Source organism: Ischnura elegans, chromosome 3 (genome assembly GCF_921293095.1).
Source record: "Ischnura elegans chromosome 3, ioIscEleg1.1, whole genome shotgun sequence".
NCBI lineage: Eukaryota > Metazoa > Arthropoda > Insecta > Odonata > Coenagrionidae > Ischnura > Ischnura elegans.
Genome location: NC_060248.1, coordinates 30,631,692 through 30,649,459, shown reverse-complemented (window position 1 = coordinate 30,649,459; position 17,768 = coordinate 30,631,692). Strand labels below are relative to the sequence as shown.

General features: G+C 41.3%; 1 protein-coding gene across 8 annotated transcripts in view; it reads right to left on the bottom strand.

Moving 5' to 3' along the window:
• The window catches only part of LOC124155618 (protein 4.1 homolog), a 127,872-nt gene that overhangs the window by 92,207 nt on the left and 17,897 nt on the right, over positions 1-17,768 (bottom strand). Inside the window, exon 1 of one of the 8 annotated variants that reach the window (XM_046529600.1) lies at positions 12,423-12,446. The exons of the other annotated variants lie outside the window; for them this stretch is intronic. The gene's annotated coding sequence lies outside the window, so the exon portion shown is untranslated. Of the gene's footprint in view, positions 1-12,422; positions 12,447-17,768 lie in introns of those variants that run through there. 8 annotated transcript variants of the gene reach the window in all.

The following is a 17,768-nucleotide window of genomic DNA, read 5'->3' as shown; positions in this document are numbered from 1 at the left end:
CACCAACAGGCTTTTCACTAAGACATAAGAAGCAATAATTTTGCATTACAATAAATAGATATTTTTTATCACCCCATCACAATCATTACCAACACCAAGTGATAAGGATAGCATGACGCGCAGGAATAGAACCTGCCTCAATAAAGAAACGGAAGGGCGTGGGAGTTAGAGAATGAGAGTTGAGATGACCCATAAGCCTACTCCGTCAAGTCCCGTTCCCAAACAGAATGTCTCTTGCAAGACTACGGAACAGAAAACTGTAGCCCTATACTGTCAACAAGACACGCGGAGAGCAAAGGCCATTTTCTTCACACCAAAAAGATGTCGAACTATATTAGATGGACGAATGTAAAATGTGGATGGATACCAAACTAAAACAAAACATAGAGGGCAACATAAATACGAAAGTGACACTAGAATTCGACAGAGTAAAAAATACGATTGCAAAAAAGACGTCGAAAAATTATCGTGAACATGATGTTAAAATATAATAACCCCAAGTTCATTTTGGATGACACTCGATGTAGTGAACTATGGATTATCCGACTTAAGCATTCACAGTTGTTCGTGTCGTATGACAAGAGGCAGAAAACAAACATAGGCCAAGGAAAAAAGTTGGAATACTGATATGGAGAAACAATAGTAAGTACGCAATTTTGGAGGTAGCTGGTCTAAGAAAATATAAAGTAAGGCTGAAGTTACCAGATGCGCGAGCGATTATAGTCAGTAGTCAGTCAGCGATTATAGTCAATTATTATTATTATGATAAAAATAATAATGACTTTAATGTATACGCTTGCGTTTGCAGTGCGTAATATCTAAGTAATACTTAGTACAGAGGGAGTGCATTGCAAAGGTAAGGTAAGCGTCTCAATACGTCACTCGGTTGGCATATTTCTTGCCATGAATAAGCATAGAAAGAAAATCGAAACACGCAGCTGCAGCTTAATATACTAACCAACAAAAATTTAAAAAATGAGTTATTCCTACGACAAATAAATAACGGCCACTAGAAAGCGCAATTGTTTGTGCAGCAACCCCGAAAAAGAGTCTGTCGTTCAATTTCCGCCTCAATTGATATTTTGCGAACGGCAATTGATATGAATTTTACAGACACTATCGCGGCAAAGGTTCACCTTTTAATTCTACTCGACTTTGGTAGATAGCAAGTTCCATTTAACACACAAGGTCTCAAAAACATATTACGTGAAAAACCATAATCATCACTGGTCAACAATCCTAAGATTTGTTTTTTGCAGCTCTCAGTCTCCTATCACCTTATCTTTTCACATATACGTATTTCTTCTCTTACACATCCCTCTTTATCTGTTCCATATATTTCATTCGAGGTCTCCCTTTTTCGTTATTGCCATCTACTTTTTCCTCGACGATTGTATTCATCAGGCCATCATGTCTGGAGGAATGCCCTATCTCATCCTTCTTATCAAGGTTTTCATGAGGCTACGTGGAAATTGTGGATGAAATGTTATACTAAACCTTCAAATTCTTAGGAAGAGATCTATAACAGAAAAAAACTGAGAGGTGATCCGGCTAGTAACGCCTCTTTGAAAGAAACCTCCAGGAAACAAATTGCTGCTGTACCCGTTAGACACAAACCCCTTCAGCCCGAAAGCTAAGCGGACAAGGTACGGCGGATTTCGCATTTATTTAAGGCGCGAGTCAAAGCTGAGGCTGTGAAACACTTTCCTCAGTCAGTCGTGCGCGAATACTCGACCCAACGAAGCACAATAAAAAAACTACCCCGATGATGGAAAGAGTTTCGAGAGGAAAACGCTCGAATGATGAGCTCACAGAATTACGATTTATATCGCGCAACACGCCTATTATTCGTGAATGGTAGGCCCGAAAGTCGAAAGGGAAAGGATGATCGATATCCAATCACATAAACACGGAAACGAGGGGGGATAGGGGGGTAATAAATTCGAAATATGAGAGCCATGCCAGAGATAGTTGGCGGATCAATCGACAGGATGATACATATTTTTTTTCGTTCACGTCTCAGGCTGCGAAAACGATACCAAGACGAGAAAAAAAAGCAATCTTGTTAATTGACTGAAGATCAGATTCCGTTAAGCGAGGGGGAGACCCTAGGACACTCCTTTGCAAAAAAAACAATTTCGGAGCGAATCCCGGCTGAGGAGCGGGAAGGACAAAAGAGGCTTGCAAGGGAAAGGGTCCAGGGGATGCGTACATCGTCAATCTCCCCTAACCCTTCCCACAATCACACGCAGTCAGCAAAAGGGAGGCAGAGAACGGGAGATGAAGCGGGCAAGAAGAAAGGGTATGGGAAGAGGGGTTGTTGGGGGAAGAGAGCGAAGGGGAAGGGACTCGATGACACTCGCAATGGAACGGTTGAGGCAGCCCTCTGTCGCATTATTCCTCACCCCCAAATACCACCACCCCTTCCCAAGCTGAAGGGGATCACGTCTTCTTTTTTGTAGCGACCTCCTCAACCCCCTTATCTTTAGCCTCTTCAAATAAAAATGGATGAGCGAATTTGCGACGCAACGACTCCATGGAGCTCCATAAAGATGTGGCGATGTCGTATCGTCAAACATCCGATGCAATTCGACTTGACATCTCGAAGTGGGCGGGGGCCCGAGCTGCAGGCCGAGGAGTACCCGATTTTCAAACACGTGCACCGTTTCTTTCATGAGACAAGACAACAGGAAACTATTACACAGTACACCGAGACCAAAACCATTTAAATCAATATCCTAAGTCGCACGACTACAACTGACAATCAAATGGAAGAAACTAGGCTAAATTCCTGTAGCTGCACATAGTACCTAGTCATTATATGATGCTAAAATTATACTTTTTCTTTAAGAAAAACAGTAAGATTCACTCGTTGAACTTAGTTCCCAACACAAAGCGTAAACGTATGACCAATAACAAATTAGTTAACCTTGGATCCTCTGGCACAATGGCAAAAACTGACTTTGTTTGTTTTGCTAACAAGTATTTACTTTATCACACGCATACAACTAACATAATTTATGAACACAAGCCACCGAAATTTACAAGCAGAAAATTCCGGTATTGCGAGAAAAAAGCAACCCGCAATTACGAAGTTTTTTCCAAAGAACTATTCACATGAGGTAATTTCAGGATTTAAGAGATTTCAGGTTTCATGCGTGAACAACACTGAGTTCTCTTAATTCAGGCAATCGGGCGAAAAAGCAGCGGAAAGGAGCGTGCAGAGGTAAGTAGGAGAGTGAGACTCAGCTCGACTTTCTCCGCTCCGTCTTCACCATTTCTCTCACGGAGACATTTTCCCCTTTGCACTCCACACAGAGAGAGAGAGAGAAGAGAAAAAATAAGGAAACGAGTGGAAGGTTTGGGTGAAAGTTTGCAGAGGAGGCAATATAAAAGGAGGTCGAGGGTGGGGAAGGGACGGAGAGGGAGCCGAGGAAATGGGAACAGCGGGGAAGGGAGGGAGAGAGAGAGGGTTTATAAGAAAGCGGGAACGCCGCGAAGGGAGAAGTTAAGAGGAAGAATGTCCGCGCATGTGTGCGAGTCGGAAAGAATTAGAACAAGATTGGAAGCAGGAGGGAAAATGGAAGATTGGATAAAAGAGGCGCCCGTGCGGGAAGAGGGGGTAAAAGAAAATGAGATGGATATCTGCAGCCGGCCCAAGGACTCGCCGGCCCGGGAGAAAGAGGCGCATGGCCAGAGCGATGGATACGCATTCCTCGGTCCTAGGATTCCATCAAATTAAACCACAAGACTGCGCTCGCTACCCGCGTTCAAGTTGGCAAGTTCCCATTTTTTTGTTATCAGCGCAGAGTTTCTTTGCACAAATTATTTATGTCCAATCCAAGGTCATATAACAAAAAATGTAAAACTATTAACAGACCAAAGCAACACTGGAGAAAGCTACTGTAATATGAGGAATGCCTGAAATAGATGTCAAAAGCGAAAAAAGAATATTCAATCATTATCTCACAAAACCATCGCCATAACTGAACCAATAAAATCTAAAGCCCAGAGGGTGGGCAAATTATAATTCTTCGTTGAAAAGCAAAAGACCCGAGGAAACTGCCCAAAATGGCATAAACAGCTAACAACCGTATGTTCTTTCAAAGACATTAACCATTATGGTAATTCGATTGTAAGAAGTTGTAATTGATCGGAAAACACAGGAATTCGAGTATATTTTGATCGATATCAAATTCTAATCTGGAAAACACAACGAATAGGCTACTAAGCGAAACTTAATTCAGATGGTGTGAAATAATTCTAACGACAGGAAAAAAGGAAACATCCACGTTTACAAAATGGGTTTTAAATATATGTATTATGGATTTGTAGAACAATGAGTAACTAGAATAATTTGATAATTTTCAACAAGCTATCGGTTAATTATTTTCTTAATGCAATACAAAAAACAGCATGAAAATCATTGCTTTCCCAGGCCATACATCGATTGCCAAACGGCAGTACTATCCAAGCGAGAGTATGACAGTAACTTCAAATTAAGACGTGGAAATGACTTTCTAGGGGGCTTAATAACACTTAATAAAAACAATAAACACTATGTTGTATTCGAATAAGATCATCTACATAGAATATAATCTCGAGAGAATTAAAATCTGGTAACCGAAAACGAAAATACCACGATGTAACCCTAGTTACATATAATTGACAGACTAGAGGAACAACAATCTAATAACACTACCAAACCTGTGTTCGTGGGTATCCCTAAATATGGGAGCCCCGACTTCAGACACTTTAATGGCAGGGTAGGGCCGTCAAGATGATACATGGATGACAGCACAGGTTGCTGACCACTACCCGTTTGAATAAGTGGAGCGAGGAGAGAGGGAAGATGATGATATCTTCTGAAGTGGCCGAATCACGTCTCCGACGTCACTGAGAGGAATAGAAAGAGAGAGAGAGGGGGAGAAGGAAAAAGAAGAAGAGATCGCCTGCAGGCAATGAACCGACTTGGACAAGGAACAAAAGGGCGGGGGAATACTGAGAAAAGGATTCTGGAGGGGAGGGAGGGAGGAGCACGGCTTTGATGTAAGTGGAGTAATAGTGGGAGTCGGCCGGAAGGAGAAGCCACTCATAGCGCCACGGCTACTACCGCCAGTAGTCTGGAGAGAGGGATTGGGGGAGGGAATCTTAAACGAAAGTATGCAGGGGTACGCCCTCAACATAGGGGGAGAAAGGGTTTGCTAGGTGCCTGAGGAAAAGTCGCAGACAGACAGACGGGCACCTTCGCAATGGAAAAGAGATGACAAGTGTTCCACATTAAGATTTCATCGCCCGTCTCGATTTCGAGTATCCTATAGCGAAAGTTAAAAATCGATGAACCATCAGATGAGGAAATCTCAAATACTGGCAAACGTTAGTGAAAAAAACGCGAACATCGCGGCAAGAAATATAATAGGACTAGATGTCGATGTCTATAAAAATATTAATTCCAATGACACAGCCAGCAGCAGACTGATATTTTCAAATATACAGCTTTTAAATTTATTGGAAGTTTCAATATTTACTGTTTTCTACATCTATCGGCTCTGGACTAATATTTTCAAGAAATGGAATGGAATGAATTGGGACATACCCTACCAGCATAACCTGAATATTAAAAAAAAACTAGACAAATCGCAAAACCAAAAATACATCAAATAAATGCCAGGACTATGTAAAGAGGCATGGTCAAATGAGTATACAACGAAAAGAAGGGACGAAAGAACGGCATACATACCAACCGTGTGAGGAGGAAAATACAGGAACTGCCCGACCATGGATCGATTCCATTTCAGATGGCGAAAAAAAGTAAGGAATAAAACAGCGGAAAGAGGGACGGTGGAAGAGTAGTGGAGGAGCCAGGGGCTAGAGTGAAGGAGAGAGAGGGAGAGAGCATCATTGGCGAAAGGGAGGTCAGGAATAATGGAGCGACAGGAAGAGGGTCGTAAGGGAAAAGCCAGGCGCCGGCGTTCTCCACCCTTTCTCGTTCAAACAAGACCTCTCGCCGCGCAAACAACCAACTTACGAGAAAGCATGGAAAAGAGATGGCGAGAGAGGCGAGAAAATTGATAAAGAGGCGGACAATGAGAGAGGAAGTGAGAGAGATGAAATGGGCGCCACCAACGACCAACCATTCCCTCTTAACTCAGACAGAGTGGGAAAGTAAGAACGGGGCGAGGCGGGTTGAAAGTTTGGCGTCGTCGACTAATTGCTCCGACCCACACCCTCACCGCCTACTCCACCACTAATGAATCCGCCCTCCCACGCCCGAAAAACAACACGCCGGCAAACACACAAACACAAAGCGTACCTATCCGCGACGACGCGACGGCGGCGTGGTACAACGACGAGACCGCGTCAAAGAGCCCCGCTTGACCGTCACAAAACCCACCTCATCGCCATCGTCAATATCAATTCAAACTTCCTCCCGCGCCAACGCAAAGGTAAGCATACACACAACCATGTTTCGGTGGGTGGGTGCGTTCTCTGCTGAGGCTCCCCTGCGAAATGAAGGGAATAGGTCCCCACCTCACCACGCCCCTTAAAACATTTTCGAGCATCCAAGGATCAAGGCGGCTGGGGTGGAAGACGGAGGGAGGCGTAGCAATTAGCCGCACCGTTATGACGACGCCAGACCTCCGGCGTTCAATGGAGAAAATGAAACAAGTTATATCACCAGTTCCCTTTTCGGACAGTTTTTTTCTAATTTAAGAGCACTTTCAGGCGATTTCATACAAAATATAACAAACATATTTCACCGGGATTGAAGACCTAATTTGCGGAAGTGTGTAGATGGTGGGCTGATATGTGGCGTAACTATGGGGGAGATGAGGGGGATATATCCCTCCCCCCCCCAAAGCCTCAGAGAAATTAAAAAAATATTCAAAAACATTGTCTAGTTTTGATTTAAAATAAATGCATACGCTTAAAGTTGATTTTTTTAGTGCCGAAATGATGTAAAATGTATTTCCTGGCATATCATTTTTTTTATTTTCCCGAACTCCCCAAGAGAGGAAGGGGGAGTGCAACCCCAGGCCATCTCATCCCCCCCCCCCCCCCCCCCCCAAAGCATATTCCTAGTTACGCCAGTGGCTGATATATCACTGCAAATGAGTTAGATCTATTACCAGCTAGAAAATCAATCCATATGAACATGGCAGAAGACTACGGTCTTTCTCAGATAATTTGATTTAACAATATCAGCGCTTGATAGACTTCCATTCATTTAGGTTCGTTAATAATGCACGTGTCAAGATGAGTACTAGAAACGGTAATTTGTTGAAATAAGTAACAAAAATAGTCACAGATAAATTATGGACGAGGATGAACTTATGATTTCGTGTCCGTTACACTTCTAAACCTACAGTAAATTCGCTCAAAGAAAGGAAAAGGAGAGGACTGAAGTGGATTCCTTCGTTTAGTATCCCATTCCCACGAAGCATCACACGCAATATAATGGTCCATCGCTGCTGATACCCAGGATGGAGTAAGGAAATGGCCGTGAGGTGCAAAAGATAAGAATGCCACGCGCGATATCGAACGGTAGAATTGACCCAAAATAGAATAGAAACAAGAAGCTGATATCAGACTTTATGAGCGTGGACAGAAAATTAAGATACAATGGTAGATTTCGTTGGAAAACTCAAAAAATAACAAGAAATTCTAAATAAGTGCGGCAAAACGAACCCGCCATTGGAAATTTCAAGCCATCTACGATAAAGTTCAACAGATTCAGGCTAGACATATATTAATAAATAAAAGATCGTAGCATGATGCCTGTGTCCCTACCGCGTATAACGCGTCTCTGTGGCTCACTGAGCCATCATCTGGTACAAGACCTGTCATGACGAAAATTTTTGTGGAAAAGAGCTATGATCTTTTATCCATTTACGATGTCAAACCAAGTTACTACTGGAAGAATGGAACAGAATAAAAGATAAGGGTGCGCACTGATCTCCAATAGCACTATAGATCAAGCTATATTAAAAACCAAATGATAATCGCTCAAAAAAATGAGTGTCAAGTGAGGAATGTATTCGCGAGGATCGATTCCGCAGTATGTAGAGTCATCGACCCGAAATCCAACTTTGCGCCCGCATTGGCGAAACGACAAGTTAGCAAAAAGGAGGGCGGGCACGTTCTGAACTGAAATGGTTATCATAAAAAAACCGGACCGCGGATATCTTAAAAAATGAAACGAAGCCGTAAAACTACAAATTGCGGCCGTGAGAGAGGATCTCGGGATGAAGGGGGCAATGCCGCGCCGCCCCAGAAAAAGGGCCACGAGTCGCACTCCTTTTTTACACTCCACGAGAACAAGAACGGAGGCCAAGACATTTTACGAGAGGTTCCCTCCGCGTCCCTTCCCTTTCATAAGCGCGCAAACTCACTTCACGGGGTGCACATGCAAATGACCCTCAGAGTAACTCAAATGTTCCTGAAACAAGTGCACACGACGGCTAAGACATTTACGACTGCGGTCCCTCATTGTCAGTAGCTTACCGTCAACAAGAAAATTTAAGGCTGTAAATAAACGGATCTGGCACATAGGACAAGCAAACTTCAGTACAAATAATAACGAGTGAGATTCGGTGTTCAAATGTTCCCCATCCCCCTTCCGATATACACAGCTATCATTCACATAAGCCTCTGGCGTTATTTTATGGAATCATTTTGCAAAATTCATAAAGGAAGCAGAAACAATAGTATTTCACATTTTTTACCATACAATAATTTTGTAATAAAGTGTGGTGAAAAAAACTTTTTCTTCGTTTAATATGTAGCTAACACTAACACATGCCGTTTATCTAACTAAAATTTTCTTGATTAAATGGATAATGAAATAAAAAGACGGGTGTCAGCTTTGGAAAAAAATCCACAGAATTATACGCTAAATTCAGACCTGAGACAATGAAAGAAAACAACGTTCGTACGAGAATAAAATAAAAAACAATTCCCACAGCAAAAACAAGATGAGCGAAATATGTCCGGATGTTAATTGAGCAAAAATAACAAAACATTACATAACTAAAGCAAGGGTGGGGTGAAAATTGTATTCAGATACTAATTAAATTACTTTCAGAAGAATTTAAGCATCCGGAAATGATGGAAAAATTATTTCGCTGGTTAAATTAAACATGGGAAGATTTCCGTAGCTTTAAGAGCGACTCGAAGCGAGCGCACCCCATGCGTGACGACGATGGACAAAAATAATACATTAACCCACTCCATGAGGACCATAAAAGCAGTAATTTGCGGCGATGAAACGCCGAGGAGATAGTTCCGAGAGTTAGCCGGGCACGTGCTACTCCAGAAGAGCAAGATATACACGCGATCACCATTCGCCGACGGCGACCCCCGACACACGTGAAGCAAGTGCCACCTCTCGCCGGGGTACCACGGAATCAAAAGAGAGCTGCTGCCGAACAGGGGGGAGTGACCTCAGAGTGCCTTAGAAATATCGTTCATCCATTCCAAAAAGTACAATAGTTGAAAAAAATGCACTTCCTTGAACAGTTCTTACACACTTAGCAATTTTTTATTTCCAAAGAAGATTAATGAAACATAGCTAATCCAGCAACGGAGCTGAGCACGTTGCATAGCTACGGCAATACAAGACTCCACAATCGAGATGGAATTAGTGCCTACGTAAGTCCCAGTTAAAAATTTATCCTTACCGCTTTCCCTTTTTTTGGCATCCAATAACTGAATTACAAAACGAAACTATCAAAGACATGAGTAAAAAATAATAATGAAACAATGACTTGCAATTTTCCACATTTTCATTATGAATCAATTCCACTCCATCTCGCTTGATTCCTCGAATTTTATACATAAAAAGTAATAATTTTTTACATCGAAAACTTTAAAATTCTGAATATTTGCATAGTTAATGGCATGTATCACAGTTCAATTCCAGAAATGTTAAAAAAATATATCAAGAAAGTTATGAAACACAAATTATTAAGCACACCGCGTTAGTAATATTTTAAAGAAGCCGAAGGACAGAAATGGAAATAAATTCGAATCAAGCAAAAAAATATCATGAGAATAAGATGATTGGAAGGATTACAAAGAAACAATTAATTACAAAGGAATCGAGTTAATACGGTTCCAAGAACGATAGAATCATCATCTGAGATTCCAGACCTAAGCGAATCGGGACAGAAATTAAGGGATAACCCGGTCCTAATTAGAGTTCTCCGTAGAGGGATATGGAAGTACACCATTCCACTGGCCGTAAGGATACCAAATGATTAATACTTAATGCAGTTCAATGTCTTCGCTAGGTGCTGAACCCACCCTATCGCCAATTACCCTTTTATTACAGGCTAATGCACACTTACTGGCATAGACATTGTAGCTTGGCTTCCGAAAAACCAAAGATCTAAGATCTCAGTCCTTCGATATAGTAACAAAGCACCAATGATGAAAATTGACGTTTCAACACATGACTCCCATGTTGTAACTGTTGCATAAATGGATCCCCTGACAGTGGAGAAAAGCATGGATTCCTTGAGGCAATAAGTCGTGTAAGACCGAAGTCAATCGACACAGCACGTTCGAAAATAAACTATCACAATATAATGCTATGTAGCCTTCGCATTAAAGTTATAATGAATAATAAGAAAACTTCACAGCCTCTTACCAATCTATGCTTCACTTTATTTGTCGTCGACCAATCGACAAACTATAACTAATAAACCATTAAAATATTGTTGCATACTAATTGAATTACTTCAAGCCATTAGAGAAACGTCAAAAATTAGCATTCGATCAAGGTACAAACTGAATCTGAGTATCCAATCGTCGCTAAGCGGAAATAACTTTAAATAAGGCTATATGACGGATACAATGACACATACTCATAACATATAGTAAATAGCTAGGGAATTTAGATGCTCCAGGCGTAAAATGAAAAATATATGTACTTCTGATTAGAAAATGTGTGTTAAATAAACACTGTATCACATGATAAGAAAAGGTAGACATTAAAACGTTTCACGAAGCAAACAAAAACAAGTGGGACGGGAAATTTATTTCAAATAAACGAAGACATGAAGAATACAGGCTAGATTCTGTCATGCGTATAATGCAAGGGAAAAACGAGGAAATAAATCACGATATTACATGGAGGAAATCTCTTTCTTCGGGTTACGCTCGATTGACGCACGAATGAAATGCTGCTTAGGCGCGGCACAAAGAGCATCGCGTTCAGTAAATGAAAACCCGAAGATCTTTGAAGCCCAATAGACTTATCCGAGACTTTCCCGACAACATGAGAACATTCTAGTACATACAAAGCCCTAGGTGGGTCGAAGCTTGGGGCAATAGCCTCATAACTTGACACAATATTCTTCCCCAACTGATCTCCAGAGCTTCCTATTCGACCTTCCCCAAGAATAAAGAAAGAAGAAAACTTTCGCCGATAAAAAAGGAAGGGATCACCTCATGCCATGAATCCTTCGTAGTAGGCAGCATGGAGGACGAAAGAGTTCGGTCCCCGCGCAATTGAACTTACGCGGCGGACAATGGCGAACGCTAAATAAAGCACCACCGCCTCACTCGACAAACAAGACGTCAAGGAGGTCATCGATAATTAGCCATTGAAGAATCACCCCACTAACCCCCTTCGATTCGGGACAAAAGACACCATAAAACAGGAAAGACTTGGTTGCACCGGCAGGACAACAAAGGGGTTGATGCCCTGAGTAAGCTTCACGTATCCATCCGCTACGTATATTCTCTCTGAGATTTTACATTATAAGGAATTTTATTTTATAAGAAAATTAAGGAATAAGGAAAGATTCATCCCACACTATAAGTAGAATATCCTCACCAAAATCTACGGCACACGTCCGTAAAAATAATAGGCATGAATATGGAAATATTTCACCTTACCTAATCTTCAGCATACTATTAAAAAACAAAAAGTAATTCCGTACTTCTGGCATACAACATTTCTATGGGATATTTAATTGCCTAGAGATAGAAAACATGGCGGCAGAAATTATCCACCACGGAAACAAGTCAAAATGCCAAAGAACAAATATGTTGTCGTTTCTATCATCGGCTAAATAATTAATACCTCAGTGATCACTGAAGGACAGGGTACCTAGGATATTTTGACGTCAACATGCATAATATTACACTAGCAATAACACCGAAGATTATATGGACAGGTTAAAAATAGTTTCTCCAAACAGCAACTACGATTTTTAAACAGGAAGAGGGACACGAATGCGGCATACTTCAAATTCAAACTTCGTGAGAAAGACAACATTTCGTGGTTACATTTAGGAGATACCTAATCACCATAAATATTAAATAGGTTGAAAAATTATTTGTGTACTGATTAAAAATATATAATATAATTAACAAATAAAAATAAAATTGCAAATTATTGAAAAATCTCGAACCAATTCTGTAACCTCCCAGTTGGATCCACAGAAATACACCACTCGCGAAAAGCAATCGCAAGCCTTGCAAGCAACTCAGGTTCCCGAGCGGGAGTCAATACCTGGAAGCAGAGAGAGAGAGAGAAATAAGAATCGTTCACGCACAAATCTGCTCAGCACGGAATCGGCAGGTATGGGGGAGGGAAGTTAATCAATATCCCCGCAGCCAATTTAAATGAAACGGAGACGGGTTCGTATTGCTTTTATTTGCGACGAGTGAGACTGCGACCTGCAGCGGCTAGGGTCTCCCCACGCACCTGCGACGAGATGAATTTAAGCCTTGCGAAGGCGCTCTGGCAACCGGGGCGAGTTTTCAGAGGGAGACACCATCCACACACCACCCTCTCTCCAAAAGTAACCCAAACCGAGTGAAAGACTTCGGCATTCCTGAAGGAAAGATTAAAAAGATATTCTTTCATAATAATTATGACGTAACAAACTAAATGACAAATGGGAGGAGTAACCTGACGGTAAAAAAATAGCCAAAACATTACGATAAGTCGTTTAAAAAGAGTATCAAGATAATTATGTGGATGAAAATGCCGGAAGCCAAGGAAAGTCAATTCGGAAAGAAGAAATTAAATACCTCACGTGCGCAAACACCAAATAAAAGCAACATTATTATTGATTATAAAATAAACTCCACAAAAACCAATAAGGATACCTATATAAGGGACAAGAAATTAAAAAAGGAGCAAATGAGGACACATATGTTACTTGGATAGTAAAAAAGTGGTAGTCGCATGACTCGTAGAAGAATTATTCTTCAAATAATTACGCTTGATGAAAGGAAGTCATGAAGAATACAGGCTAGATTCTGTCATGCGTATAATGCAAGGGAAAAACGAGGAAATAAATCACGATATTATATGGAGGAAATCTCTTTCTTCGGGTTACGCTCGATTGACGCAGGAATGAAATGCTGCTTAGGCGCGGCACAAAGAGCATCGCGTTCAGTAAATGAAAACCCGAAGATCTTTGAAGCCCAATAGACTTATCCGAGACTTTCCCGACAGCATGAGAACATTCTAGTACATACAAAGCTCTAGGTGGGTCGAAGCTTGGGACAATAGCCTCATAACTTGAAGAATACATGGACACTTTTATAAGATGTTTAATATTTCAACCCTGTCGCGTGAACGGCGGAGAAATTCACATTAACTGCCATGAAAAAAGGTCCCCTGGACCGGTCATCTAACCACGGACCTTCGGCTTTCCGGAATATAGCGCAGACCACTACGCTATCCACGTTACGGATTTATCAACGTCCAACGGAAAGCCAAAGGTCGGCGGTTCGACTCCCAGTCCACGGAAATATTTTATTATGGCAATTCACGTGACGTGTATAACATGCTTTAAATTTATGGCACACAATTTTACGCAAGGCCAAAGATTGGCCTAGCATGGAAATCAATACAGTAGTTTACTCGAAATATTTAATCAATTAAAGTAAATGAAGTACGAATCACATAAAAAAGGAGGTCAACCAAAGACGTAGATGAGCAACAAACGGTACTTCATATTCCCAAAGCGTGAGGAGAACGATGAGTGACAAAGCGTGAGGGGAACGAAGAGTGATAAAGCCTACGAGTAAACGGACCACACGTGAATCAATCAGCGCCCACGAGAACGTGATGCTATTTATGGGACCCCATAAGAAACACCGCGAGTCATTAGTGTAATAGCCTTTGGGCGTGCCTCAACTTATCTATCGATACTGTGGTGAACACAAAATCACACGACAAAATCACCACGACCGAAGGTGAAGAAGTCACGCAGGACGCCTCAGAGGTTTTAGAGCAGCTGAAAAACAGTCAGCAAAGCTACATAGAAAGATGCTCCCTTTTAATAAGGTGGTTCTGCCCACAGGCTATAAAAAGCTAACAAGAAAAAAAGGCAAGGCAATTTATGTGGAAAAACGTGACGGCTGATTCAGAAAGGAACGCTTGGCTAGCAATAACGGAAAAATATCACAAAAACGACAGCTTTATCAATGTAGTAACGAAGAAGTACCGCTAAAAGATAATTGCCCAAATTTATAGAATTCATGCATGTACCAATAACTACCAAAACCTTAAATAAGTGTTTAATAAGACTGCATTTACCCCATATGGCATAAAGGAGCAACAAAAGTAGAGAGGAATATATAGGGGTAATTCTACATATTACTAATTCATACTTAACTATCGAACACCTGGAAGCATTACATCACATTCAAGAAACACAATCGTCAAGTAGAAATGTTGCGAAGATATTCAGGGAAGGTTATTGTGGAGCAAACACAATGAAGGAAGATCAGATTTGAAGGAATAAATAATGGAACACTACTGCAGCTGCGTGATGATACGAACGGGGGCAATCAGAACAGTGAATAGAACATGCGGAGAGCGCCCAAGAAAAAACGACTAAAGAAAGGCGAAAGAATCTGGGTTTGTCCGGAGGGCTAGTGGTTGTACGTTCGCGTGCCTCCATCGCCCAGCAGGAGGATGTGATACCCATAAATACATCTCCGCGACTGGGCGAGCCTGCAAGAGGGCATTCATGCAGTAAAAACAGGAAATGAACGGGTTTATCACAAAATCTTGAGACGATCCCTATGTTCACTCGGAAATTTTATGATGTAAGTACCACGCTCCAGCCGACGATCAGCCTAATACCTCTGTTTTCTAATTAAATTTGCGGAAAGATATAATTTACGCGCTAAAAATATAAATACAAACGAAAGCCACCTCATAGCCTTAGCGAGAGAAAGTATACTAACAAAAGATCAGTTTCGAGCGGAAAGAACGTGAAGATTTGAAGAGGATCTTATTTTAATAGATGCACATAACTGTCATTGATTATCAGCGATTCACCAAGGTTTGTATCGTTTCAACGTCAATTCGGTGCCCCTGATCAGTTGCAGCATAAAAGATAATCTAGTTATTTGCTCCCTAACCCAAGCATATAGTTCCCACTGTGCATTAATCAAGCAATGGCCTCGTAGGTTACCTTTCAATTCAAACACGAAACATATCCGCTTCTACTTGATATCTTTTTCTAAATCATGCCTTAATTCAAATACTCAAAACTCAGGAAGAAATACTCCAAGAAAACTAAAACAACAAAAATAGAGCACAATGATAAGAATTTTCAATATGAAGGATAACAAACACCATCACAACGCGAAGACTCAAAATGCTGCGGATGTGATGATTAAAGGAATTAGGACAGGTCGCAATTATTATATTAATATTCCCATACCATTAGGGAAAACTATTAATTTAATACCGCTCAAATAACCTTTGTTGTTGTCAACGCATGCGATTTTCAGCGGAGAATGGCGGACGCATGTACCAAAGAAAAGTTGCCGACGAAGTAGATTACATCCCTTAAGTTAACCGTGCACAGAAATAAAATTCCATCGAATTTATTAAAGGACTTAGTAAATATATAATATCTCGATAATAACAATATGGTGCAAAATGGGAGCCAAATAAACCCTACTCTAACAGTCACTGCGTAAAGAAACAATTAGCTGAATAAAAAACCACTCCATGGAAAGGGTAGCGAATCTGCCACAAAGGTACCTTTTATGAAAAGCAGCCACAGAAATGGATGAGAGATTCCTCAGAGCAGTGTCAAAAACCCACACCACTTTTTTGCGAACGACCGCATTCAATTCTAGACACGGTAGAGAGAGATAAGTGAAATGTGGGTATGGGTGGGTGGGAGGGAAAGGGACTCCTGCAGGTGGCGCCCCACTGCGGCGGAAGCTATTCTTCCCACTCTCACCTATTTTAGGGATCAAATATTTGCGTAACACAGCAGAAGATTCCCAGTCAGTCACTCATTTTGGTGAGGGGTGGGACGGGTAACCGAATGCGCTCCTCCGCCTCAGTTCCCTCGAACACTACGCCCCAAAAACAACGCACTTCGAAATCAGCACAGGCATATGCCACACGAATGATGCCTCAGCCCCGTTCCTTTGGGATCACATCCAACGAAAATAATTTGTTGGAAAGCTAATCCGTATTTCTAAAACGGCAGCGTAAAGGTAGCGCCTGAATAAGCTATGAAACAAAAGGGAGATCCGAACGAAAGACGAGGGAGCACACGGGAGAGCAACCGAAAAAGGAGAAGACTGCAAAATGTAAAGAGAGATGTAAACAACGTGAGAATACGATATGGCAGGAAAAGGGGCGTTCATTTTCATCTCGGAAAATCGAGAGAAATCCCTTCAACGCCGAGACATAAACCAACAACTTATCACCCAGATAAAAATGGGAAATTGGCGGGGTCCATTAACGCGGTAACTCTCATAATATAAAAGTTTAAAGCAAATGATAAAGAAAGTCTATGGCGTAGTTTTTTTTAAGAATAATATATCATACCGAAGTTAAACCTTGTTCCACTGTTACCGCACGAAGCAGAAATTGGTCCATAATAGAGCATCCTATATCTGCACGATAGATAACCCGTTCATTACGCCCGTTTTAAGGCATGATTAATTGCAATGACCCAGTGAAGGTACGTTGCGAGGAATTGTTTACTACGCGTCGAAATTATAGTGGGTACGATCCTCAATAAACAAGAAAACCAGACGCATTATATGGAAAAAGGAAGTACCCTAAAGGAGGAACTTAAGAGACACTAAAATTATAGCAAATTGAGGATGGGTGAAGGTTGATATAAAATTAAAATTTGTTGCGATGAATTTCCACTATGTAAATCCGTCAATTATCGATCTGAAAATGAGAGTCGAAAGTGCGAACGCAATTTTTTACCACTTCAATACATCATACAGGAATTACCGAAAACATGGAATACCAAAATATATGACTCCCCTATGACTTGAGTTATAATTATTCCCTCATGTTATACCTCTTCACTCGCTAAAACTTTTGATCACTACGGTCCCTGTGGGGATGATAACGCAATTTAGGCTGGGCAAAATCATAGGGATTGATCGTTTTACGTTAGGACGAGGAATATCGAGCAGGTCGCGGGATGCTTCGATGCTTATAATAACGAGGCTCCAATAGAAATTATCTGTACTTATATGTTTGTCTTCGGTCTATGCACGCTTTCAACTTAACAGCACAAATGAAATAAAACAAAGGCTAAAAATGGGGGTCGCTAAAAATCATTCCAGGTTTGATAGGGGCTTTGAATTAAGTTTAAGTAATACAGGAACTGATAACGACATTCCATTAAAGCCTTACAAGAGGAGTACACGAGCACCACCGGTTCACGCCCAGGCGTCACTCCCTTCAATGAATCCCACGACAACAAGGTCGGCACACTATTCGCACGACTCTACCATGT